At 40.8% G+C, this 26,056-nt stretch overlaps 4 pseudogenes across 4 annotated transcripts; 2 read left to right on the top strand and 2 right to left on the bottom strand.

Annotated features, from left to right (window-relative positions):
- Nucleotides 1–1,260: 1,260 nt before the first annotated feature.
- On the bottom strand, nt 1,261–5,962 carry AT2G12760 (annotated as a pseudogene; the record flags this gene model as incomplete). The annotated part of the gene is made up of 1 exon: nt 1,261–5,962.
- A 1,766-nt stretch (nt 5,963–7,728) lies between these two features.
- AT2G12770 lies at nt 7,729–12,993 on the bottom strand (annotated as a pseudogene; the record flags this gene model as incomplete). Its single annotated transcript has 1 exon — nt 7,729–12,993.
- Nucleotides 12,994–17,194: 4,201 nt separating this feature from the next.
- Nucleotides 17,195–20,011, top strand: AT2G12780 (annotated as a pseudogene; the record flags this gene model as incomplete). The annotated part of the gene is made up of 1 exon: nt 17,195–20,011.
- Nucleotides 20,012–20,064: 53 nt separating this feature from the next.
- AT2G12800 lies at nt 20,065–25,718 on the top strand (annotated as a pseudogene; the record flags this gene model as incomplete). Its single annotated transcript has 1 exon — nt 20,065–25,718.
- Between the last annotated feature and the right edge of the window lie 338 nt (nt 25,719–26,056).

The following is a 26,056-nucleotide window of genomic DNA, read 5'->3' on the forward strand; positions in this document are numbered from 1 at the left end:
CCCGCTGGTCCTAATTCGCGTCTGAGAAAATGTGTCTCACGAAACAGCGAATAACTTATCCAATTTTAATCCAAATCCAATTCTAAAAACTGGAGAATAACGATAAAGGACTTGGGAATAACTTTACCCAATTTCGTTACCTTTGACCACGATTTGATATGACGAAACTGAATTCTCCCAAACCCTAACGATTCTGCTCTTTCTCTCTCTTTTTATCTTTTATAAAACGAAAAGTGGCTAACTAAAACACTAATTTCGAGTTTCTTTCTTTTATAGGCACACTGTAGAGTTTCCAATTAACCAAACCAATTAAACCGGACGATTTAAATACAAACTCTAACCAATTTTCTGGTTCACGGGCGTTACAATTCTCCTCCACTAACATAGATTCGTCTTCGAATCTAGCTTCACCCTTCCACTCCGAGGAACTCCGTGCAACCATCACTACGGTCCGCACTCCCTCCAATCACACACCCACTAGGTCTCTCTATCCAGTCGATATACTAACGATTTACTAGTCATTGTTGCTCACAACTCACTCTCCATTCTCAGACCGCAATCTTCGAGCATAAACCGTCACTCTCGGGTATCACACGTATTATCTTCCCCACTCAAATGTCAAACCCTGAGTTGTGTCGGCTCACTCTCAGCCATAAAGTTATCAAGTTACGACACTTGGAAAAAATAATACCTCAAAACTCGCTCTCGGGTCGTCACCCTAAAGGGTGCTCTCGGATCGTCACCCGAAGCCACCGTACCCCTCGCACTCTGAAGACACCAAGTCCCTCGAGTTAGCGGTACCTCAGGAGCATACTCCGCTCCTCACGAGTCGTTGGGACCCTCATGTCCCTCGAGCAAACAATATTAAACGCTTCCGACCATATCTCCAGACTCTCTCATGGATTCGAGTAAGACACCTTTTTGCCTCACCATCCATCATATCCCCTCGAGGATATCCTTAGGACCAACTCCCGGCCATCTCGTAAACACACCTCTCTCTTAGGTTGTTTACTCAAACTTTCCAAAAATAGACAAGTCCTTTCTGGGAAACTTTCCATTTTTGGAAACCGCACAACACATTCTTAAATAAGACAATTGAAGTCAAATCCAAGAAAAAAAATACTCATCTTATTAATCATCAAATGTCATGATCGTTACAACTCTAAACAAAAATACAAATGAAAGAGAAATAAGAACAACAACTCAAAAGCTCAAAAACTCAACATCACTGAAACTGGAAACCAAGGATAGGCAAACTCATGCAGCAACCTGCTTCTCGAACCACTTTTTTAACCTTGCCTTCATCCTCGCCTCTGGCTCCCAAGTCTCCTCTGTCACACCATCGCAGTCCCACAAGATTTTGATCAAAGGAATCTTCTTTCACCGAAGTTCCTTGATCATGCTCTCGAGAACCCTCACTGGTCTCGCCTCCAAAGTCATGTTGGTCTGAAGATCCTCTGTAGTCTTAGCCAACACCTCATCATCCTTGTGAAGACACTTCCTCAGCATCGACACATGAAAGACCCTGTGAAACGCACGCATAACATCAGGCAACTCTAACTTGTATGCCACTAGTCCCACCCTCTCAACAATCCTGAACGGACCCATGTACCTCGGACTCAACTTAGTCTCTGATATAGACCTGTTCGGACCTCGCAACATGGCCATCTTGAGATACACTTTGTCCCCAACCTCAAACTCAAGCTCTCTCCTCCTCTTGTCAGCATAACTCCGTTGTCGATCCTGAGCTTCCTTCATGTTCAGCTTAGGAACCTGGATCCTCTCTGTGGTCTCCTGAACATAATCTTCACCATATATGCTCCTCTCCCCACTTGGGTCCAGCATAACGGTGTCCTGCATGGCCTCCCGTACAACGCCTCAAAAGGAGCCATCCCAATACTCGCCTGATAGCTGTTGTTATAAGCAAACTCTACCAGACTCAAGTGATCCGCCCAATGACCTCCCCAATCCAAGACACACATCCGCAACATATCCTCAAGCATCTGAATAGTCCTCTCAGATTGCCCATTTGTCTGTGGATGATAAGCCGTGATCATCTGCACCTTAGTGCCCATCTCTGCCTGAAAAGCTCTCCAAAATGCAGAAGTAAACTTGGAATCCCTGTCTGACACAATACTCACATGTACTCCATGCAACTTCACGATCTCGCTCACATATTTCTTAGCAAACACCGCTGCTCCATCGGTTTTTGTAATGGCCAGAAAATGTGCTGACTTAGTCATACGATCCACGATCACCCAGATAGCATCTTTGGTCCGCGACACAGGCAACCCAACCACGAAATTCATCGTGATAAAATCCCACTTCCACACAGGAATGGGTAAACTCTCCAACAGGCCACCCGGCACCTGATGCTCAGCCTTAACTAACTGGCAAACATCGCATTCTGCGACCCAATTAGCTACATCCCTCATCATCCCGACCCACTGATAGTACCGCTTGAGGTCTCGGTACATCTTAGTCGCTCCTGGATGAATGAAAAACATGCTCGCATGAGCCTCACTCAAGATCTCTCGTCGCAACTCCTCATCCTTAGGCACACAAACTCGCCCATGCACAAGAATAGTCCCATTAGCTGCAAACTGATACTCAGAGCCCTCTGCCTTAGAAGCCGCAATCAATCCCTCATCCTTCTCCTGAGCCAACCGAACTCTAGTCTGAAGATCTGCTCGATCCACAGCTTCCATTCCCAATGGCTCTCGTGCCACAGCACACAACCGCAAAGCATCAATCTCACTCACCAAGGCCTCAACACTCTGCCCTGTAGCCGCACCCACGCGCTTACGGCTCAACGCGTCTGCAACCACATTAGCCTTCCCATGATGGTAGGCTATCTCCAGATCATAATCACCCACCAGCTCCATCCATCGCCTCTGCCTCAGGTTCAGCTCTGGCTGAGTGAAGATGTACTTCAAACTCTTATAATCCGTGAACACCTGCACTTTCCTGCCATAAAGATAAGACCTCCAAATCTTCAAGGCAAAGATTACCGCAGCCATCTCCAAATCGTGAGTAGGATAGTTGCCCTCATGCTTCCTCAACTACCGCGATGCATAGGCAATAACCTTCCATGCTCTGGCAATTCTAACACTGGTGTACTCGTCAACATCTCCTTCAGACTCACGAAACTTTTCTCGCACTCCGGTGACCACACAAAAGGAACATCCTTCCCTTTCAGCTTAGTCATCGGCTGTGCCATACTCGCAAACCCCTTGATGAACCTCCTGTAATACCCTGCCAACCCAAGAAAATTCCTGATCTCAGTGGCATTCGTCGGTCTAGGCCAATCTCTGATAGCCTCAATCTTCTCTAGATCTACTGAAACTCCCTCTACAGAAACAATGTGACCCAGAAAACCCATCTCTCTCTGCCAGAAACTGCACTTGCTCAACTTAGCGAACAGCTTCAGCTCCCGCAGTTTCTCCATCACTCTCCTTAGATAAACCTCATGCTCCTCAAGACTCTTAGAATACACCAGGATGTCATCAATAAAGATGATCACAAACTCATCCAGAAACTCCTGGAACACGCTGTTCATCAACCTCATGAACGCTGCAGGTGCATTAGTCAAACCGAAAGGCATGACCATGAACTCAAAATATCCATATCTCGTCCTGAAAGCAGTCTTGCAAACATCTGTCTCTGCTATCGGGATCTGGTGATAACCCGACATCAAATCGATTTTAGAGAAACAAGTAGCACCCCTCAACTGATCCAACAACTCATCGATCCTTGGCAAAGGGTACCTGTTTTTTCACAGTAACCCGGTTCAACCCCCGGTAGTCAATACATAAGCAGAAACTCCCGTCTTTCTTCTTCACAAATAACACCGGCGTTCCCCAAGGTGAAGTACTAGGACGAATGAATTCCTTACCCAACAAATCCTCTAGCTGCTTCTTCAACTCTGCCATCTCTGCTGGAGCCATCCTGTAGGGTGCCTTAGACAACGGCGATGTCCCTGGTTCCAACTCAATCGTGAAAGGATCAGACCGTCATGGTGGTAATCCCTGCAACGATCGAAACACATCCTCGAACTCCTGAACAACCCGAATATCGCTCACAGCTACCTGCCCCACAGACTCCGGCATAGATATCATCACCAGGTAAGCCTCGCAGCCCTTCTCGATCATTTTCTCTTCCTGCACTACTGAGATGACGAGACTCCTTGAGGTACGTCTCACTCCCTGATAAACCAACCTCCCCTCTAGCCGCTCAAAAGAAACTCTCCCACGGTGGGAGTCAAGATGTACTCTGTAATGATCCAACCAATCCATTTCCAGAATAACATCATACAACTCTACAGGGCTGATAATCAAATCTGCTGGCATCGACTCCCCTGCAATCTAAATATCCACACCCTTCGCTCTCCCCATAACCGCTAGAAACTGCCCTCCTGCAACCTTGACGGCTCCAAACTGCTCACCAGGATCCCCACGGTTGTTGCCGCGCGAGGCACTTTTTCCGGTGTAATGAAGCAATGCGATGCTCCAGAGTCAAACAACACATGGGCCTCTACACCGCCCACTAATAAGGTCCCTACAAAAACCTTATGTGCTAAGAATCCTAACATTCATCACAAAACAATGATTTCCAAAACAACAGAAATAATTCACAATGTCTGAGTCTAAGAAATCATACCAGTGATCGCTCTGTTGCTGATACTGCTTATCTCACGCGTAGTGTAGCCTTGTGGTGCCGCTACAATCTGTGCTAACTGCTGCACTCCCTGCTGCACCGCCGGCTGTACTACTGCCACTGCCATCGGCTGCAATTTAGGACAATTCGGCCTGAGATGTCCCCTCTCCTTGCAGTGGTAGCACTCTCTTGTCTCAGCTCGCTGCGTGCAATCCGCTACCTTGTGGTCAAGGCTCCCACAAGAAAAACATCTTGCACGACCACCCTGTCCAGCTCTGGAAGGATGATCCCACTTCCTCTTCTGCCCCTGCTCAGGCTTACCGCCCTTGCTAGGTGCCACCTGCTGCTGAGTCTTCTTTGGCTGTACCGCTGGACTCACTGCCACCACCTGCCTCTGAAGGTCCTCCTCTACCTCAGCAGCCGTCTCCACCAGTGCCACCTTCGTGGCGTACTACAACACTCTACACCGCACCCTTAAATCCGGTCGAAGTCCCCTCAAGAACCTCCTCATCTGGGCCTGGTTATCCTCCATGCCCCGACCCGCATACACCAAGTGTTGGTTAAACTCCCAGTCATACTCCCGAACCGACCGCTCACCATGTGTCAGCTCAAGAAAACGCTCCTTTATACGGTCGAGCGCCTCCTGCGGAAAGTACTTGGCATTAAACTCAGCCACGAAATCTGTCCAAGATATATCCGCCTGCCTCCTCCTGGTAGTCATACTCCGCCACCATAAATGTACATCCCCCTCTAGAAAATGCACTACCAGATCCACCCGATAGTCCGCAGGGCATCTCCTCGAACCGAAGTTCCACTCAACCCGCGACCTCCAACTGTCGGCCTCCTCAGGACTAGTACTACCAAAAAAATACTCGCTGCCAATCCTCTGCAACTGCTCCATCATCCTCAAATAAGATGGAACCTCATCAGCAACCGCAGCCCTCTACTGCACCTCTGCCACTCATGGCGCAACTGGAGCCTCCACTGGTACCACGTATGGTAACCGCTCAAACAATTGCCTCAGCATGCCCGCCAAACCAACGTCTGGAACCTGGGCTCCTCCGGTTGCGGTACCCATCACTCTTGGGCTCTCAGCACCAACGGCATGCACACCGACACCGACACCTGCTCCACCAGCCCCCACTCCGGCTGCACCAGCTAGATCGGCACCAAAACCGTCCCCAACCCCGGGCTCCACAAACTCAGCCTGCAAACCCACACTCTGCTCAACCGTGGCACTGTGGCCATCACTCTCGCCGGTACCCTCGAGGACTCGTCCTCTTTTTATCACGAAACTGCAAATAACTCATTCAATTTTAATCCAAATCCAATTCTGTAAACTGGAGAATAACGATAAAGGACTTGGGAATAACTCTACCAAATTTCGTTACCTTTGACCACGATTTGATATGACGAAACTGATTTCTCCTATACCCTAACGATTCTGCTCCTTCTCCTTCTCTCTCTTTTTCTCTTTTATAAAACGAAAGTGGCTAATTAAAGCCCTAATTTAGAGTTTCCTTCTTTTATAGGCACACTCTAAGGTTTCCAATTAACTAAACCAATTAAATCAGACGATTTAAATACAAACTCTAACCAATTTTCCGGTTCACGGGCGTTACACTAATCGAAATCGATCACGAAACCCTCATTCCCCATATTGAATTCCTCCAAATGAACCACTCTATAAACCCTAATGTTCTTCCCCAAATCGATTTTTCCCCCAAATCTATTTTATCTCCAAATCTATTTTTTCAATGCCATGTCGTTTTTGTTATATTAAACGGCACAAAACTAATGAAATCATACCGTTTTTAGCGATGCCATGTCATTGATATGACGGAAGATTATTTAGCGGGTGACTTTAAAATTGATGTGGTTGACTTGCATAGTTGGGACATGGATGGTAGATTCGCAAACGAGATCGACTTCGAGGTTTTTTTTTGCAGAAAACCCTTATTAAAAAAAACAAAGCCTATCAACGAAATTACATGTTTTCTTACTCTATCATAATTTAGCCTTATTTGTATTAAATTTTATAATCATAGTAACATAGACATATACAGGGGCGGATCCATGTAGGGAAAAGAGGAGCAGCTGCCCCGGGTAAATTATCAAATTTCTAGATTTTCATTGATTTTAATAAAGATTTGTTAGCTTAAATGGAAATTTGAACCAACTTTCCCCCTATAAACTCAAAATCAAATCCCATAATGCCCTTTTAATTTTTTTCATTTATTCTTTTCTTTCCTTTTTTTTTATTAACTTCCCTAAATTTTAGCTTTTATTGTTTATTTTTCCTCTAATATAAACGTCTCATTTCCAGATTTTATATAATTTCCAATTTGTTTAGATTTGTTTTTTCTTTATTTATTTATTTAGTTTTCTCTCAAAATCTTTTTATTGTTGCATTTTATTGGTTTATTTCTAAAATTTTTGTTTTTTGTTATTCGAAAAGTTATACATATTCTCTAACTAATATATTTTCCCAGAATTAATTTATTTTAATAACTTACGACATATAATATCATCTCTAACCTATTTAGAAATATAAATAACAATAATAAAGTAACAATATTAAAAAGTACATAATAAATTATTTTTATCTTTAAAAGTCGATATAATATTTTGCCCCTGGCAAAAAAAAAATCTAGATTTGCCATTGGACATATATGTATGTATATTGTAAATATCATTTGAAACGTTTTAGCACTCTTTTGATAATAATATTTCCAAGTAAACTGTGAGAATTTACACATGTTCATCTTGGATCCATTTTTCCAAATTGGAAGTCTATAAAAATTTATGTCTGTCGTTAGTTGTTTTTAATTTTATTTATTGTCTATTTTACGTTTTTTAAAACTTTAGAAAATTTTATAGGTGAAATATGCTTGCTTAATTTCAGACTCGCTTGAAAGAGTTTTTTTTTTTGATCAAAATATCTAATTATTATTAATTAGAAAGATATTACATAATAGAAAACAGAGCGTTCTTTGCCAAGAGATCCGCTTGTCGATTAAGTGCCCTAAGAATGTAATTAAAGGTGCAGACAATAAAATTAGAGGATAGATGCAGGATATCGTGTAGAATTCCATGAAGTTCCTTCTGATGGATCTTCAGATTGAGAGCTTTGACTAGAATCATCGAGTCTGAAGCGAAGAAGAGGTTTTGTTGGGCCGATTCGACCGCAACTCTAACGTCGGCGAGAGTTGCCATGACTTCGGCTATCAAAGGTGATCCGACGGAGGAGGTTGAGGCTGATCCTTCCAAGAGGGTAATATCGTGTGGATCCTTAGAAACCAACCAAATCCAGCGTTACCATCGTCTTTCCATGATGCGTCTGAGAAGCAAGTCACAGCTAATGTGGGAGCAGAGGGTAAAACAACAGGTAGTCGAAGCTTATGCACTTGTGGTTTTTGCAATTGAGCTGCTTGCCACTCTTTTAGCTCGTGAGATTGCAATTTGAAGAGCTTCTTCGACAGTGATCTGTTTTTTTGCTGAAAATTAGGTGATTCCTAGAGGTCCAGATGGTCTAGAATAGCCATGGTGCGAGAGTTCCATCTCCAATACCCGTGGGAGGGAGACATATGAGTTTCTTGAAGCTCTTTATTTCCTCTTGCATAGATCTACTGTTGGTTATGTTGAGTTGTGATTTGAAAAGAGCCAAATTCCACAGTCTTGACGCAAAAGGACAGGAAAAGAACATGTGGACCACTGATTCCTCTAGTCCACAATGAGGATACTTGATAGAGTCATTAACCTGTCGATGGAGGAGGTTTAAACCAACTGGAAGAGAATTTTGGCCAGCTTTCCAAAGAAGAAGTTTAGTTTTTGGTGAGCTTTTGAGGGACCAAATATGAGTCTTTCAATCAAATTCATCATCTGTGGGGGCAGGCGTGATCTCAACGATGGGGTAAGTATCCGAATAAGCCTCATAATACCCTGATTTTGCTGTGTATATGCCATCTTTTGTTGGTAACCAAGCCAATAAATCTGCTGCTCCCAACTAGCTTGGTCTAAGAGTTAAAATTTCTATTTCATAAGATAGAAGGATACGTCTAATAAGGTTTTTGTTCTAATCACAGGAATCCGAGAGCAAGAGATCAGCAACTCGCATATGTTGAGTAGCCTCCGTGGGGGGGGGGTGGCATTGGGGAGAGTGGTGAAACTAAAGATAGCCATGGGGTTCTCCAAATATGGGTGGTTTCTCCCGAACCAATTAATTTGCCCAACTGAGCTTTCAGCAGGTCACGTCCTAAGCAAATACTTAGCCAAACATGTGAAGGAGTGTTTGGTACAGAGCAATTAAGTAGAGTAGAAAACTTGCAGTATTTCCCTACCAATACCTTTGCTATGAGGCTAGAGGGTTTAGTGAGTAGACGCCAGCTGATCTTTGCTAGGAGGGCCTTATTGAAGGTACTGATATCTCTGAAACCAAGACCAACAGTCCTAAAAGATTTTGTCATTTTCTTCCAAGAAATCCAACTCATTTTCTTTTTTTTCTGTATTTCCATCCAACCAAAAACGGGTAAGGGCTGACTGTATGCGTTTATAGAGGGAGCTATGAAGATGGAAGAAAGTCATAATATATGTAGGCATAGCAAATAAAACTGATTTCAGCATTGTGTGTTTACCCGCAGTTGAGAGGAATCTTGAAGACCAACTCAGGGCTTTTTGCTTTATCAACTATTTGGCTGAAAAGATCCATCTTCTTCTTTCCAAAAAGCTTAGGTAAACCCAAATATTTGTCTTGTCCTCCTTCCTTTTGAAAAGATAGGATATTCTTTGCTTGCACTTTAACTTTAGTTTTAGTTTTTGAGGAGAAAGTAATGGAGGACTTCTCTTGGTTTATTTTCTGACCAGAAGCTTGTTCATACTTTTGTAGAATCTGCTGTAACTTCCTACAGCTTTTCGGGTCAGAGAGGCAGAAGAACATAGTGTCATCTACAAAGAGGAGGTGATTAACTCGAGGACTGCCTTTAGAGACCCTTATTCCAGGTAAGCTGCCATTAGCCTGAGCTTTGTTGCATAATCCAAAGAGTATTTCACTACATATGATAAACAAATAAGGTGATAGAGGGTCTCCTTGTCTGATGTCTCTCTGTGGAATAACCATTTCCTTAGCTTGACCATTAAGAAGAAAAGAGTAGGAAACTGTGGAGACACATTGCATGATCTAACTGATCCAGCTTTGGTGAAAACCCAATCGTTCAAAAGCTGCTTTTATAAAGTCCCACTCTAATCTGTCATATGCCTTGCTCATGTCTGTTTTGACAGCCATGAAGCACCATTTAATCGCCCCTGAGGTCTTTAGATAATGAAGGGTTTCGTGTGTGATAAGAACATTATCAAATATGGCTCGCTGAGACACAAAGGCAGATTGGTTTTCAAAAGTACAGGTGTGTAAGATTGGTTGGAGTCTCTTAGCTAGCAATTTAGCAATGATTTTGTAGTAGACCAAACAAAGAGCTATTGGCATGTATTCTGAAACTTTCTGTGGACTAGGGATCTTTGGTATGAGCCTAATATGAGTGTGATTGATTTTTTTGTGGTAGTAAGCTGAATATAAAGAAAGATTGCACTTCTGAGATGATCTTGTCACTTACTGTTTCCCAGTTTGACTAGAAGAAACTTGCAGAGAAGCCATCAAGACCCGGAGCCTTGTCGGGGTGGATAGCAAAGAATACTTGTTTGATTTCTTGGGGAGTAGGCATTGTGATGAGGGTTGCATTCATCTCATCTGTTATACAAGGGGATAGAGCTTTAGAGATAATAGAGCTACAGTCACCTTCTTGAGAGGTAAAAATTTGTTGATAATAGTCAGGAATGGATTTTGCTATGTCTGCTTCCTCAAAAACAGGGACCCCCTCTGTATTCTCAATAACAACAATATTATTGATTGCTCTTCTACCTTTTGTAGCTTCATAGAAATATTCTGTGTTTTTATCTCCAAGAGCCAGCCACAGTTGTTGACTACGCTGCTTCCAGAATTCCTCTTCCTTCTTATATTCCTCAAGAAGTTTCTGGTTTATACAATCTATAGCGGTTTGAGTAGCAAAATTATTACTCATGAGTTCATCCAGTTGAGCACGAAGGGAAGTAAGCTCTTGTTTGCTATTAGAATGTTGAAGTTTACACCATTTAATAATAGCTACTCTACAAAGTTGAATACGCTTTTCGATCATAGCATAAGAGTCTGAATTCCACGCTTCCTTTATGAGCACCGAGACTTCCTCATTAGTTTTCAGACTTCTATCATATCTGAAGAGGCCTTTCCTTTTCTTTTTAACAAGGTCAAAAGAAGTAACTAAGGGCCGTTGATCAGAACCCTCGAAGCGGAGATATTCACTGCGGCCTGAGGGGTAAGCCATGATCCAATCGTTATTTGTCATTGCTTTGTCTAGTCTACACATAATAGTGTGAGTGTACCTTTTCCCTCTCCATGATAGAAAATTTCCATAGTGTTTAAGATCATAGAGGTCGCAGGAAGACATGAACGATCTAAGGTCTAATGTTTGAGAAAGAACTTTCTGGCCTATCAAGGCCCCCAACTTTTTCATTACTGCCAATAATGTCATTGAAGTCACCAGTGATCAGCCATGCTCCATCTTCTGAGAAGAGCAATACCTTGGAGTTGCAGCCACACATGAACTCTTTTTGACCTATCAGGTTCACCATAAAGAAAGGTAGCAAAGACAGTCTATCCTTTAACCTTGATTTTAGTGTCAATAAAGTGGGAACATGAGCTAATAATCTCCACTGCTAAGTTATTTTTCCAAAATAGGGCAAGGCCACCAACACTTGGTGTGAGAGGATCCACGGGGAGATGGGAGGGGTAATCAATCCCTTGTACTGAACTAAGCATTGTGGCTGTGGGGTTTTTCGTCTCAATAAGAAAAAGTAAGTCTGGAGAGATCTTTTTCCGGATCTCCTTTATTCGTTGTACTGTCATGGGGTTCCCCAACCCACAACAGTTCCTGCTCATAGCCCTTAAGAAAGTTGGGTTGATGGATTCTGAAAATCCAACGTTTTTTTCTTTATCGCAGGGATAATTCTAGCTTTTGGTCCTACACCACTGGGAGGGATAGACTTTAGAGCTTTTCCCGCAAGACCTCCAGATAACTAAGAGGATACCCCGGAAGTTGGGGTTGGTCTACTCGGGCCAGCTGTAGACTTTCCTTGTGTTTGGGTTGATTTTGGATTAGTAGTCTTTTTTGGAGAGCTGTGAACAAGATTGCGCTTTTGACTTGTAACTCCAGTAAGTTTCAGAGTGTTTTTACCAGTTGATTTGGCAAGCGGAGGTCTCCCTCTACCTCTTTTAACTAGTTTATCTACTTCTTGAAGTAGGATTGGTAAGTCCTCGTTTTGGATTGGGCTGAGCATGGGAGCATATGATAATCAAACAGGTTCTCTAGAAGATGCTACTGCAGCTTCAATAATTTGGTCAGCAGTATTGTTCATCATATTTCTGGCCTCACCTTGTAATACTCTTTGTTTCCTTGCTGCACTTTCAGTGGGATCATCACAAGTAGTATATTGGACAGTGACTTCTCTTATCTCACCCATAATTTATTCTTTTGTAGGTATTAGAATTGGAGGGGAGATAACTTCAAGAGAGTTCAGTCTGTGTAAGGGAGGAGAGAGGGAAGCCATACTAGATAGATTTCTCGCAAGAGGGGGCCTTCTAGTGCGAGAGGAATCTGAAATTTCCAGGTGGGAAGCTTGTATTTGAGGGGATTTCTCCTTCCATTGGAGAGTATTCTGCTGAGAAGACCTGTAGTGACCTCTGGAGGTAGAATGGTAGGAGGGTTCCTTACTAGGTCTTCTCTCTTGATAGCCATTTGATCTATCTGGAGGAGCTCTTGAGGGGAGGTGGTTGCGGCTGAAAGATCTAGCCTCAGAGTGAGAGTGTGATCTTCTCTCTCTATCAGGGAACTTCCTTTTCAATGGAGAATGTTTTGTCTGTGAAGAATCGGAATTAAAGGAGACTCCTTGCTGGCTTTTAGGGGGTGTAAAGTTATCTTTTGGAGTGTAGTAATTTCTTGAAAGCTCTGTGGAGTTCTGATGGAAGCTTGTTGTAACAACAGGAACCTCTTTCTCCTCTTTTAGCCCAAGACAGTTTTTCTTTTCATGTGAGAGTTGGAAGCAGTGGTGGTAGTGATTTTTGAGATTTTTATACTCTAGTAAAACAATTGTTTCACTTCCATCATGGAAATCAACCACCGTTTCCTTTATAAGAGGTTCGAGTCCATTTATGAGTATTCTGATTTTTACTGGGAAAGAGGTGATTTCCAGATCTAGAATTTCCTCTAGCTCTTCTCCAATTGATTTCATCATTTTTGGTTGCCAGTAATGTATAGGTATACCTTGGAGTTCTATCAAGAAGCGGATCATAGAGGGGAAGGTGTCAGAGATAACTGGTTCCCATTTCTGCAGAATTATCATCCATTGGTTGAAATGATATGGCCTATTATCCAAAACTTTTTGCAAGTCCTCATCAAAGCAGAACTGGGAAACAACCTCTCCCCAGGTCAGATCCTACTGCTTTTCCTTTGAGAGTCCAACGGTTTGCGAGGAAAGGAAATAAAGACCAAAGGCGTTGATCTTGAGGGTTTGTGAGTCTTCCCATTAAAGTAAGGGAGTTGGCTGCAATGAGGTCAGAGGTATCCAGATCTGGTGCTTTGATCCTCTTTCTTGGTGGGGGTGAAAAACCTCTTGCAATACCTTTACCTTTCCGGTAAAATGGTATTCTTTTATCCATGTTTGATAGGTGGGGTACGTTAGGGTACTTCAGAGGTAGTTAGGGAAGATGAAGTACATGTAGTAACACAACAACGAGTAATAAGGCTTGACAGGTTTAAAATGCTTAAAAGGTTGAAAACCAGGACTGAGGTAACACTGTTAAAGTTTCCTAGAGATCCTTGGAAACACTCAATGCAAGCAGTTGTGGGTAAAAGGACATTACCAGATTTGGGAGAGCAGTTGTGTTTGTGGTGGTTGGTATCATAAATGAAGTCTTTCAGCGTTGATTGGGAGTATAGTATGATGAACTTATTGTTTGAAGGCACCTTTCAGGTCAAGACGTCAAAGCTTGAGACATGGGGGTTGTAGAGGTTGTTACCAAAACTACCCCAGCTACCACACTATAAGAGACGTCTCTTACGCCGGTCTCATCTGTGGTGAGATCACCGGAAAAGCCTTCTGAGGTAGGAGAAGACTCAGAACTTCTATTTTGTGTAAAGAAAGGTGGGTGAAAATTGATGTAAAAGGAAATAAAAAAGTGTTTAGATCTACTTTTCAAAAACTTTTAGTTCAAAATAGTTATCTCGAAACTAGTGCCTGTGAGCTTTTTTCCTGTGAGCTATAACTGATTATCATTTTTTATTTTATAATTTTATTTTTCTTGTTTATGTTAAGAAAGTGAACATGTAAAGCTAAAGGAAAAAAGCTTATTTTATTTCTCACCATTTTGTAATTATCACAATTTTTTTAACTATCACGTGTTCAAATTTAATCCTTAATTTGTTATTGATTTAATAAAATTTGGTCAACCTTTTTTAGTTATTAAAGAAATGTTAAGTAACTCGATTCAAACTTAATATATTCTAAAATTTTAAACTTATTTTTGAAATTAAAAGTTAGGAGCTCTAAATGTTTCCTTCTCATGATCTATTGAGAGACATATAGAGATTAAAGTCGAATTTCATATATTTTGACAAGAATGGCATTAGATGAACGAAGAAACTTTCAATTCAAAGGGATAACTAAGAAACTAAGTTCGTAGCTTTTAATTTGGAGAGAAATTTGGATATTTTCTGAGTTTATTAAATTTTAGTCAAATCATTTCATATTTCTCGATTAACTCGTATTTGTTGACTAAATTTTGATATATAATTTTGTCAATTGCAAATAGTTAAGGAATAAAATAAGTATTTATCTTAAAACTAAGTGATTATGCAAGAGTTTTAATGGTTGAGAGAAAGCCATTGTGTTTTCATTGGTTAAGAATGTTTTAGTTCCTAGTAGAACTTGTGGAACTTGTGGAAGGTAACCATAACGGTAAAGAGGTGGCCTCAGTAGTAGTTTTTTTTTTCAGGCCTCAGTAATTACGTAACAAACTAGCTAGTTAAAGTGATAGCGAGAATTATTTGGTTAACTTGAACAAGTTAAAGGGATAATTCTATTATTCCTTGATTTTTACGATTGTTTGTCTTCCGGGTCCTAATTACTTTATTACTCGCTATGTGCCCTTTAAGAATCTTTATCTTCTTTACATGTAAAGTTACTAGTCTTGTTCAAAGTCTAATGCTTCTAATATATTTATTTGCTTAAGAAATTTTACTAACAAGAAATATTTATGGTCATGCAAATCCTACTAATATAGTTGGGGAAGTACATTTTTAAAAATGGCTTCCCAAATGTATTATTACATTATTTGGCATTGTTATTAAAAAAAATTAAGTTCACTAAGAATACTTTTTAAAAATTCTCTAATTTTGTTTTTAACATTATAAGTTATAACTAAATTAATTTCATAGATATTTTCACAGTTAGATATAATACACAACTTAATTTACATTTTTTTAATGAGAACAAAATCTTCTCGAAATCAATTTTCAGCCTCTTTTAACATTTTTAATTAAGAGGATCTAATATAAGTAAATCATTATTTTATTTTCTAAATAAAACTATAAAGAAAAAGTTATTTAATTACCATTTATCCACACATAGTGTGGCTTAACCTAAACTTACTTATAGTTATTCTTTTTTTTTTATCAACATATATTAGGATTAATACCTAACGGTAGTTCATAGATATAGCTAATGTGGCAGGTGATATATTTCGATTTTCACTGCTTTTACCAATGATTTAGGTCTAGTTTTTAGAGTCTTTTTGTAATTTCTACAATTTTTTATAGTCTTTTTCAAGTCTTTACATGTTTGGAATGCATTTGGAGATTATAAAGCATTCTGGAGCAAAATAGAGAACATATGCTACATAAGCTTGACACCAATATCTGACGGAAAAATAATTTCACAACTTATTGAAGTTTTAAAGATTTCTAAATTCGGCCCAGAACTTTTCCTAATTTTCAAAAGAAATCCATGCACGTTTATAGAAACTTATATATATATTTTTAAGGTCATTGTTTAGACCTAACTCTTAATAACTTTTGATAACTTTTCTTTACCCTTTATTCTACTTTGTGCTTGGGAGACAAAACCTGTGGAGCTCATTCTAGAGATAGATCTTTCTAAACTCTATTCTCTTCTTGTTTCTTACATTGATTTCTACTTTAAACTTGATTTTGTTCTTTTATTATCATATATGAGTAGTTCTCTTGTTGGGTTTAGGGATTCTCATTAGGAATTTAAATGAATTAGTAGATCAAAAACTCTGTTAGGATAATATATGTTGAATTCTTCATCTTTGATTGTTCTTAATGCTAGTTCTAGAGTAATTAATTAGAACTTGATTTTACGTTAATAAGTAGTACCCAAAAAGGCATCTATTGCCAAAACTATCTTATATGAGCCTAGTATTTAAATGCAGACTAGCGTCGATTTAAATACTTATGTGGAATTATCAAACCATATTATAATGCTTGCTTAGTTCTAGGGATTTACAAGTCAGTTTGGATGAATACTATTAAGGATAGAGAGTAATGCAAGAGCCAACGTTGGGTTACTGTAATAGTGATTAGAGTTCTAGAATGGTTCGATAATAACTCTAATTTTCTGTTAAATCTACTATTCTGATATTTCCTGAAAATTTTCCTAAACCCGACGTTTTAATCATCTGAATCTACAACCAATTTTCATTGTTTTCTTGTCTTTTATTTTTATAATATTTTCTTTTTTGCTTCATTCGAAACTATTAGTCTATTGTGTGATCAGAGAACTTTGTGGAATTCAATCTGTAAGTGTTATAACAACCACTTTATTTGAGAGAGTAATCATTAGGGTAATTTGACTCATATCAGCAGGCAATATAGAAATCAATTAATATTTTCTTGCGTTCTCAACACGTACGCTGCCAAAGACGGCTTCTCTCCTACCGTATTGGGGCACACCGATGATGGATGATGGATTCTCTTCTCCTCTTCTAATCATCAATAACTACGAAAGTTAGAAGTCTAATAGCTAATCTCTCGTGGACATCTTCATGTGAGCTGATAAACTCATAACCCCGTCTTGGGGCAGACCGATGATGGATGATGGATTCTCTTCTCATGGAGACGGATGAGAACATGGGGAAGGAAGGCAAACGCAATGGAGAAGATTCTAAGGAAGATCCTAATGAGAGATACTCTGATGGAAAGAGAGGCTTCACTTCTATTTAAGAAGTTTCGTCTATGATGAAGTGTTGTCATTTTAATAACGTAAGTGTTTTGGGTGTTTTTGTATTTAAGGAAAGTTCCCAATGTAGGCTTCATTAGCAATAAACATAGAAGTTATCAAATATTTCTTACCTTCTCTTATCTTCTTCTCCACCAACATCTGCGCAATATTTCTCTCTCTCTATTTCTTATGTTGAATCAACTCTCTAATAAGCTCACTGCTTATCATTGGTGCTTTCTGATATAACCTTATTTTTACTGTTTTTAACTATGTTTTATATATATAGGTTTTTGAGTCTTTTTGTTATGTTTAGATTCTTTTTAGAGTCTTTTCATGTATTCTATGGAGTGAGACAACAATGGAGATGAGAAGACATTTTGGAACAAAAGCTGAGAAAAAGAAGCTAAAGGACGAATTCTCTTTCAGATCCTCTCGAGAGTATTGATCGACACACTCTTGATGTCGATAGACACCAGTTGCGGCCCAGAGAAGTCCATGCACGATTTTTAGGTCTTATATATAGTTTTAAATCCCCATTCACCCAAATGACCAAGAAAAAACTACTTTTTGTTGTCTTTATGGAACCTTTGCTTACAGGCGTATGCCTTTCGGGCTCTGTAATGCACCCTGCTACCTTTCAACGGTGTATGACTTCCATTTTCTCGAATTTGATAGAGGAGATGGTAGATGATATGGTTCAAATTACCTAGAACTACTCTCTCCAATAAGAGATCAATTGCAGTATTTTAGGATCGAATTCACGGAGTTCTTTTGTTCAAACAGTGAGTTAAATGTCGAGATTAAGCTAGCAGGGTATGACACCAAGAGTGTGTCGATCGACACTCCTCGCTGATTCCTGAATCCAAAATCATCCTTAGCTTCCTTTTCCTTAGCTCTTGCTCCAAAATGTCTCCTTATCTCCATTGTTGTCCCATTGCATAGAGTACCTGAAAAGACACTAAAAAGACTCGAGAAATAACATAAAGACTCAAAATCCTCTACCTAAAACATAGATAAAATCAATGAAATTCGGGTTATATCTGATAAGTGTGTATTTTGCATATTTTGAGCATCCATTTGTCATCACTTTAGCATCATATCATCACTGTTTTATACCATTTCTCATCATTCGTCATCACTTTGCGTGTTTCGGATAGATTTGCATACATATTGCATATTTGTGTTGATTTCAGGTGATTTGGAGCTGTTGACGAGCTAATTGGAAGAAGCGGACCTGATCATGTCAAACCACTCGACCCCCAGGTCGAGTAGACACTTCACGACCTCAACAGAACACTCGATCCCCTGTTCGAGTAGTGTCCTTCACCATTTCACCTCATTACTCGACTCCCTGGCCGAGTACCACCACGAGAAACACTCGATCACATCACTTGACCCCGAGGCCGAGTGTCTTCACCTCCACAACCTGACCATCACTCGATCACATCACTCGACCCCGAGGTCTAGTGTCTTCACCTCCACTAACTGATCATCACTCGATCACACCATCTACCTGGAAGTCGAGTATTCACCATCACCACCACTCGACTACATACTCGATGGCGAGCTTCAGAGTCTTCTCCATTCCGCACTCAACCAGACACTCGAGCACAAGGAAGAAAAAAAGACTCCAGCTTATCACTCGACCTCTCACTCGACCATCTGGGTCGAGTACTGTTCTTAATCCGTCCCAATACTGCGTCGTTTTAAGTATTAGGGTTTCGGAAAATTTTGCTATAAGTAGCATGTACTTTACATTTTCGAGAACAAGTTTTTATCTAGTTTTATTCCGCAGACATTGTGTTCTAGACCTTTTGTAATCCGGATTTCTCTTTATATATTCAGTATTCAGTATTTGTTCTTGATTTCATTTACTGTTATTCATCCTGTTATCATTTTGCTATTACATTGTTGTAATCATGTTTTCATCATGTTCAACGTTTATGTTCTCTACAATGATGTCTAAGTAGTGAATAGGTTTATGAGGATGGGTTAGAGTAGTGTAGAATTCTCAGTATGCTAGGTGGTTGAGTATTGATTGATAGATCCCTTCTGGATTAGTTGTTCTTAATGCCTATTGCTTTCTGATCAACTGGAATTTGAGCCCAGACATTTCCGCGCCCAAAAGGTGTTCGATGAAATGTCTGAACTACTAATTCCAGAGATTCGTGGCCCTGTACCAAGGTATTGGTTGCAGTGAGCGTTTTGGCTTTAACTTGTTGATTCGTAATGCCTGTTAGGTTAGCTCTCGTCAATGGTGATTGAGTCTGGGACTAGGTTAACTTGAGGGTCTCTGTTGCGGTGGCACTTAGATTTGGTTAATGAACTTGTTGTCTGGGGATAATTTATTGAGCATGTCAATCACCTGTAAACTGAGGAAACGAAACTACTCAATTACCCCATCCTCGGGAATTCTTTATCTGATTGATTTTATTGTTTACTCTACTGTTGTTTACTCCATCTTGTTACCTGTTGTTTAGTTTTTGCACTTCTCTCCTGTTACTCGACCTGATACTCGACCACCTAGTTGTCTGGCAATAGACTGTGCAGTCGAGTGTCTCTATTTTGTTTACTGCCTTTTACTCGACCAAGTCACTCGACCACATCCAGTGCTCTACAACGAGCTGTGTTGGTCGAGTGTTTTACTGTTTCTGTTTGATTTTCTGTTTTCTGCATGTTCACTTAGGACTGCTAGAACACACCAAAACCTGTTATTTCTTGGCTTGACTTAGTGTCTTCTGATCACATCTTGATTGTTAGCATTACACCCATTTGGATTGACAACCTTCAGTACTACAACGACATGATAGTGCTTTAGGAGTAATTGATCTTAAAAACCTATTATCAATATCAGTAGAGGTGTTCATGGATGATTTTTCCATGTATGGCTCTTCCGTCTCCTCCTGTTTGTTGAACTTGTGCAGGATACTCAAAAGATGTGAGGTGTTTGTTTGTTACATTTGAGATTTCAGACTTGCTTAGATCAAGTTCTTTTTCAATTTTCAATTCGGTTGCTAACTGTGTGTTTTTCTTGTTGTATTCTTGATCCAGGTACACCTCAGTTGTATGCAAACTCGATCAACAGGCAATCAGAACCTCCTTTTCAATGCCAACATCGACCGCATAGCTCGCGAACTCAGAGAAAGGAGAAAAACAGTCAACCTTGAACCACAGCAACCACTCGAAATGGGTGACGAACAGTATCAACAAAATGGCCTGCCAACATTGGTGCTGGAGATGCACCACGTGATCACCGTCAGCGAATAGGAATTGCACCTCCTGCTATCCAGAACAACAACTTCGAGATTAAGAGTGGTCTCATCTCGATGATTCAGGGGAACAAATTCCATGGTCTGCCTATGGAGGATCCAATCGACCACCTTGATGAATTCGATAGGCTCTGCAACCTAACAAAGATCAATGGTGTCAGTGAAGACGGATTCAAGCTCCGTTTGTTTCCATTCTCCTTGGGCGACAAAGCACACATCTGGGAGAAGAATCTGCCACATGACTCAATCACCACCTGGGATGATTGCAAGAAGGCTTTTTTATCAAAGTTCTTCTGGAACGCCAGAACTGCAAGACTCAGAAATGAGATCTCTGGCTTTTTACAGAAGGCTGGTGAAAGCTTCTGTGAAGCATGTGAGCGTTTCAAGGGTTATACCAACCAATGCCCTCATCATGGCTTCACTAAAGCCTCTCTGCTCAGCACTCTTTACAGAGGAGAGGAGTTCTACCACGCATCAGAATGCTTCTGGACACCGCCAGCAATGGGAATTTCAAAAACAAGGATGTTGAAGAAGGCTGGGAATTGGTTGAGAACCTTGCTCAATCAGATGGTAATTACAACGAGGACTGCGATAGGACCGTTAGAAACACAACTGACTCTGATGACAAACATAGGAAGGAGATCATAGCTTTGAATGACAATCTGGACATGATTCTTCTTAGCCAGCAGAAGCATGTGCACTTCCTTGTTGATGACGAGCAGTATCAAGTCCAAGATGGGGAGGGTAACTAGTTAGAAGAAGTCAGCTACATCAACAATAACCAGGGTGGCTACAAAGGATATAACAACTTCAAAACCAACAACCCCAACCTCTCCTACCGCAGCACCAACGTTGCTAATCCACAAGATCAAGTGTATCCTCCACAGCAACAACAAGGTCAGAACAAACCTTTTGTTCCTTACAATAAAGGTTTTGTTCCCAAGCAGCAATTTCAGGGGAACTACCAGCCACAACCACCACTTGGTTGTGCACCTCAGCAAAACCAAGGTCCTGCTGCTCTTGATGCTGACATGAAACAAATGCTATAACAACTGCTTCACGGGCAAGCCTCTGGCTCCATGGAGATGGCAAAGAAGATATCTAAGTTACATAACAAGCTGGACTGTAGCTACAATGATCTGAATGTCAAGGTGGAAACATTGAATACCGAAGTCAGATACTTAGAAGGACATTCTGCATCTTCCTCTGCTCCAAAACAGATAAGCCAACTTCCATGAAAAGCAATTCAGAATCCAAAAGAATATGCTCACGCTATCACTCTGCGTAGTGGAAAAGCACTTCCAACTAGGGAGGAACCAAAGACAGTCACTGAGGACAGTGCAGATCAAGATGGGGAGGATTTAAGTCTCAGTAAAGATCAAGCTGACAAACCACTCGAGCAACCACTCGAGCAGCTACTCGACCAGACACTCGAGCAACCACTCGAGCAACCACTCGAGCTGCCACTCCACCATGTTACTCGACCAACTACTCGACCAACCTTCCCAGCAACATCACCAACTGCTCCAAAACCAGTTGATGTCAAGAACAAAGAAAAGGTCTTTGTCCCTCCACTTACAAACCACAACTTCCATTTCCTGGTCGTCACAAGAAAGCATTGGCAGATAAGTATAGAGCTATGTTTGCCAAGAACATTAAGGAGGTTGAGTTGCGGATACCTCTTGTTGACGCTCTAGCGCTAATCCTAGACTCTCACAAGTTTCTAAAAGACTTGATCGTGGAGAGAATTCAAGAAGTGCAAGGGATGGTGGTATTGAGTCATGAATGCAGTGCTATCATATAGAAGAAGATCATTCCTAAGAAGCTTAGTTATCCTGCTTCATTCACTCTACCATGCTCTTTAGGTCCATTGGCTTTCAACAGATGTCTATGTGATTTAGGAGCATCAGTCAGTCTCATGCCGCACTCTGTCGCCAAAAAATTGGGGTTCACTCAATACAAATCCTGCAATATATCCCTCATCCTAGCTGACAAGTCAGTAAGGATCCCTAATGGTTTGCTCGAAAACCTACCAATCAGGATTTGAGTTGTGGAGATACCAACTGACTTTGTAGTCCTAGAGATGGATGAAGAACCCAAGGACCCTTTGATTCTAGGGAGACCTTTCTTAGCAACTACAGGAGCTATGATTGATGTCAAGAAAGGGAAGATTGATCTAAACCTTGGCAAAGACTTTAGGATGACATATGATGTCAAAGACGCGATGAAGAAGCCTACCATAGAAGGGCAACTCTTTTGGATCAAAGAAATGGATCAGTTAGCTGATGAGTTACTAGAAGAGCTTGTAGAAGAAGATCATCTTAACAGTGCTTTAACCAAAAGTGGTGAAGATGGGTTTCTGCATTTGGAAACATTGGGATACCAGAAGCTGTTAGACTCCCATAAAGCGATGGAAGAATCAGAACCCTTTGAGGAATTGAATGGATCAGCGATAGAGGTAATGGTAATGAGCGAAGAAGGGTTAACACGAGTTCAACCTGCACACTCGAGGACATACTCGACCAACCACTCGACCTTGACTGCCAACGAATCTGCGGAGCCGATCATCCCAACTTCAGATGACTGGTCTGAACTCAAGGCACCGAAGGTTGATCTCAAACCACTTCCCAAAGGCCTAAGGTACGCATTCCTTGGTCCAAACTCTACTTACCCTGTGATCAGTAATGCTGAGTTAAATGATGATGAAGTGAACCTGCTATTATCTGAGCTTAAAAAGTCTAGGAGAGCAATTGGTTATTCATTATCCGACATTAAGGGAATTTCACCTAGTTTATGCAACCATAGGATCCACCTTGAAAACGAATCCTACTCTAGCATTGAACCACAGAGGAGGTTAAATCCCAACTTGAAAGAAGTAGTGAAAAAAGAAATTTTGAAACTGCTTGATGCTGGTGTCATCTACCCTATATCTGATAGTACTTGGGTTTCTCCAGTTCATTGCGTCCCTAAAAAGGGCGGAATGACTGTTGTTAAAAATGAAAAGGATGAATTGATCCTTACTAGAACTATAACTAGTCATAGAATGTGTATCGATTATAGAAAGTTAAATGCTGCATCTAGGAAAGATCATTTTCCTTTACCATTCATTGACCAAATGCTTGAACGTTTAGCTAATCATCCATACTATTGCTTTCTTGATGGATATAGTGGTTTCTTTCAAATACCAATTCACCCTAATGATCAAGAAAAAAACACTTTCACATGTCCTTATGGAACTTTTGCTTATAAGAGAATGCCATTTGGTTTATGCAATGCTCCTGCAACGTTTCAGAGGTGTATGACCTCTATATTTTCATATTTAATCGAGGAGATGGTGGAGGTTTTCATGTATGATTTTTCGGTCTATGGCCCCTCTTTCTCCTCATGTTTATTAAATCTTGGCAGGGTATTGACCAGGTGAGAAGAGACGAATTTTGTTCTCAATTTGGAAAAGTGTCATTTCATGGTGAAGGAAGGCATAATGTTGGGTCACAAGATATCAGAAAAAGGTATAGAGGTTGACAAAGGAAAAATTGAAGTGATGATGCAGTTGCAGCCACCAAAAACGGTGAAAGACATCAGAAGTTTCCTTGGTCATGCTGGGTTGTACAGAAGATTTATTAAAGACTTCTCCAAGATAGCCAGGCCGTTAACCAGACTATTGTGCAAGGAAACCGAATTTGAATTCGATGAGGACTGCCTCAAATCCTTTCACACCATTAAGGATGCTTTGGTATCTGCTCCTGTTGTTCGAGCGCCTAATTGGGACTATCCATTTGAGATTATGTGTGATGCATCAGATTACGCAGTAGGAGCTGTTTTAGGCCAGAAAATAGACAAGAAGCTTCATGTCATATATTACGCCAGTCGAACGTTGGATGAAGCTCAAAGAAGATATGCAACAACTGAAAATGAGCTTCTAGCTGTTGTATTCGCATTTGAGAATTTCAGAAGCTATCTGGTTGGATCAAAGGTCACTGCAGCTTTGAGGCATCTATATGCCAAGAAGGATACTAAACCAAGACTATTGAGATGGATACTTCTATTGCAAGAGTTTGACATGGAGATAGTAGATAAGAAAGGCATTGAAAATGGTGCAGGTGACCATCTGTCAAGGATGAGAATTGAAGAACCCCTTCCGATAGACGATTCAATGCTAGAAGAGCAACTCATGGTTGTAGAGTTCTTCGAAAGGAGCTACAGTGGGAAAGAGTTCCACCAACTGAACACTGTTGAATGAGGATCTCCATGGTATGTTGATCACGTCAATTACTTGGCACGCAGAGTAGAGCCTCCCAACCTGACCAGTTATGAAAGGAAGAAGTTTTTCAGAGACATCCACCATTACTAGAGGGATGAGCCTTATATTTACACTCTCTATAAAGATAAGATTTACAAGATATGGCTCTGCATATGGTGGTCACTTCGCGACGTTCAAGACAGTGTTAAAGATCCTTCAAGCAGGCTTTTGGTGGCCAATAATGTTTAAAGACGCTCATGAGTTTGTTTCAAAGTGTGATTCATGCCAGAGAAAAGACAACATCAGCAGAAGAAATGAGATGCCTCAGAATCCAATCTTGGAAGTTGAGATCTTTGATGTATGGGGGATTGATTTTATGGGTCCATTCCCATCTTCATACGGTAACAAATATATATTGGTCGCCGTAGATTACGTATCAAAGTGCGTCGAAGCTATTGCTAGTCCTACCAACGATGCAAAAGTTGTGCTGAAGCTGTTCAAGACCATAATCTTCCCGAGATTCGGAGTGCCCAGGGTAGTAATCAGTGATGGTGGGAAGCATTTCATCAACAAGGTTTTTGAGACCCTCCTGAAGAAGCATGGAGTAAAGCACAAGGTCGCTAGTCCCTATCATCCACAGACGAGCGAGCAGGTTGAGATCTCCAATAGGGAGATAAAAACAATTCTAGAAAAGACTGTTGGGATTACAAGAAAAGACTGGTCTGCAAAGCTCGATGACACATTATGGGCTTATAGGACAGCCTTTAAGACCCCAATTGGTACAACACCTTTCAATCTTCTCTATGGAAAATCATGTCACCTACCTGTTGAGCTCGAGTACAAAGCAATGTGGGCTGTAAAACTTCTGAACTTTGACATAAAAACTGTTAAGGAGAAGCTATTTATCCAACTCAGTGACCTCGATGAGATCCGTTTAGAAGCTTATGAGAGCTCTAAAATCTAGAAGGAGAGAACTAAGCTTTTCCATGACAAAAGATCATCACCAAGGATTTCCAAGTTGGTGATCAGGTGCTGCTATTCAACTCTCGCTTGAAACTCTTTCCAAGAAAGCTTAAATCCAGATGGTCTGGCCCCTTCTGTATCACTGAGGTCCGTCCTTATGGAGCAGTTACTCTAGCTGGTAAGAGTGGAGATTTCACAGTAAATGGTCAAAGGCTCAAGAAATACTTAGCGGATCAAATCCTTCCAGAGGTGACATTGGTTCATCTCCAAGAACTTCTTGATGATTAAAAGAGTAAAGGAGTCAAGCAAATGACTTTAAACAAGCTCACTTGGGAGGAAGTCCCATGACTATCTCTGTAAATAAATTTTTCTTTTCTTGTTATTTTTAATTTGTCTTAGTTGTGTTTGTGGTTCTCAGGGACAAAGGAACAACGTGGAGATAGAGTAAAAATCCAAAACTTTTACTCTACAGAAGGCCATGTATCGCTATCTCTCACCAAGATTCACTCGACCCATCTGTTTACTCGACCTCCAAAAAGCACTCGACCTCCGCACCGCCGACACCGAGTTCATTTCCTCCGTCACT

The sequence above is a fragment of the Arabidopsis thaliana genome, chromosome 2 (genome assembly GCF_000001735.4).
Source record: "Arabidopsis thaliana chromosome 2, partial sequence".
In the NCBI taxonomy this organism is placed as follows: domain Eukaryota; kingdom Viridiplantae; phylum Streptophyta; class Magnoliopsida; order Brassicales; family Brassicaceae; genus Arabidopsis; species Arabidopsis thaliana.